The sequence below is a fragment of the Fukomys damarensis genome, unplaced genomic scaffold (assembly GCF_012274545.1).
Source record: "Fukomys damarensis isolate Sample0158 unplaced genomic scaffold, DMR_v1.0_HiC HiC_scaffold_13, whole genome shotgun sequence".
Classification (NCBI taxonomy): Eukaryota; Metazoa; Chordata; class Mammalia; order Rodentia; family Bathyergidae; genus Fukomys; species Fukomys damarensis.
In genome coordinates this window covers 33,804,593-33,806,922 of record NW_022900925.1, presented here as the reverse complement: position 1 = coordinate 33,806,922, position 2,330 = coordinate 33,804,593, and positions in this window count along the sequence as shown.

Here is a 2,330-nt window from a genome sequence, read left to right as displayed (position 1 = left end):
GGGGCCTGACCTGGACCCCCAGCGCCCCGCGGGGAAGGGACAGCGCCGAGCAAGGCCTTCTCCGGCCCATTCATTCCTCATCTGCGCCCAGGCTCTCCTCTCCCTCTGCAACCGGGGCTCCTGAGCAAAGCAATCTGGGGGAGTGGTGGTGTTAGGGTGATTTCTAAGCTCCATTCTTCTTGGCTCTGGAAATTCTGTTCTAGAAATGGACTAAAAGTGCAGCATGAGGAGCTTCAGTGAGCAATTAAACAACTGGTAATGTGGGGTTCACATCTAGTTCCTTGGCATGGAGTGACAAGGACTGCCTGTCCCGCTCACCCCCACCTTCCACCCACTAGGACAGTGCTAACAGGGTGTTTGTTGAGTGACTAAACGAGACTCGGCTGAGGCGAGGTGGGCTTGGCAGAAATCAGCGCTGAGCCTGTTGGAGGTGGGGGGCACAGAGGCCAAGGGAGAAGGGGAGGCGCCTGCTGATGTCCAGGTGAGACTCACAGCCCGTCCTGTCGCCGGCACCGAGCACAGGTGTTTGCTGGAGCAAGCTGTTCCCTGGAGCCCAGGTATTCAGGAGCCTCAGCAACGGTTCCAGAGGGCCGCAGCTCAGCTCTGGAGGACTGAGGACAGCCTTGCCTGAGGAACGAGCGCCATCTAGCGCTCACCGTGGAGAGCCACCTGCCCGGCAGGGCCATCGTGCCCCAAGGGAACAGGAGCCTGACCCACGCAGAATATTCACCTCACTCCTTGGCTTCCCCTGCCACGCCCGACCATCTCCGGCCAGTGGCTCCTTCCTTGGGGTTCACATTTGTAAATCAAAAAGTGGATCGTTCGATGGTGGATGAGGTCCCCTCTGCTCTGATACTGATTCCAAATTCTAGGACCCCTGACTGGTAGGGGGACATCGCCTCACCCTCTCCAGCTCCCCACGCCTCGAGGGGTCCGCCATCCCCGTGGCCGATCTTTGCGCTGTGCCATCCCCATGCTGGGTGCCTGGGATGTGAGGGTCGAGACTCACAGAATGCCCTCTTGTGAAGCCCAAGTTCTGGCGGGGAGTGGACACGTGGGCGAGCAGTTACCTGAACCCTCGGCAGAGGCAGGAGGGTGCCTGAAGTTTGAAAGGAACAGCAGGGAGGGGAGAGAGGGGCGGCTCCAGCCATGGCCAGCGCCTTCGCAGAGGCTCACGGGGCTCCCAGGCACAGCGGGGTGGGGAAAGGCGGGAGCGGGTCAGGGACCCAGAGTTCGGAGTGGGAGACCGGGCTTTATTCAGAGGCTGCAGGAAAGGTTTGAATCGCAGAGACGCGACTGGATTTTCCTCTGGCTGCTCTGTGCAGGCGGATCCCAGGTGCCGAGGCTGGAGGCCCTGGAGGAGGCGTAGCCCAAGCGCGAGGTGACGCGGTCTGGGGTGAGGAAGAGGCAGAGATGGGGCGGAGCCCAGGCTGGGTGTGAGCGGCGGGAAGGGGGCGCCTTCTCTGGAAGACACACCAGAAGGGCTCGTGGAGGGAGGGGAGCGTCCAGCTCTGCTGTGGCTCTCACTGGGACGCAGCAGGAATCGAACTCAGCTTCGTACTCAGCACCAGGCGGAGTGTCTGGCTGGGAAACATCTTCCTCAGTAGAAGCCCCGGAAGGTGAATGCCACCTCCACTCCTGGCAGCTTTTTTTTTTTGGTACCGGGGATAACTCGGGTCCTTGAGCTTTCGAGGCAGGCGGCAGCACCACTGAGCCAAATCCCTGGCCTGTTTTGCCTATTTTTGACTGTTAGATAAACGGAAGTACAGCGTATATACTCTTTCATGTTTGGCCTCCTCCCTTCCTTTCCCGCCTCTGTTCCTTCCTCACCCGCTCTCCTCTGTGCTGGGAATCAAACCCAGGGCCTCACGCATGCTGAGTGCCTGCTCTACCACTGAGCTGCGTCCCCAGCCTTGTGCCTGACTTCTTTGGCTCAAAATTGTGCTGTGAAATTTATCTTTTTATTTTTGTCACAGTGAGGACTGAACCCAGGACCTTTGCACTGAGTGACATCCCCAGCCCTTTTAAAATTTTTTATTTCAAGACCCCCCCTTTTTTTTGGTACTGGGGATCGAACTCGGGCCCTTGCCCTTGCAACGCAGGCTGCAGAACCACTGAGCAAAACCCCCAGCCCTCAAGACAAGGTTTTGCTAAGCCACTAAGTTGCTTGAATCAGGCTCAAACTTGCAATCCTCCTGCCTCAGCTTCCCAGAAGGGATTTTGGGTGTGAACCACCATGCCAGGCTGAAATTTGTCCATGTTGTTGAATATATTTGTAATCATATATATATATATATATATATATACACACACACACACACACACACACA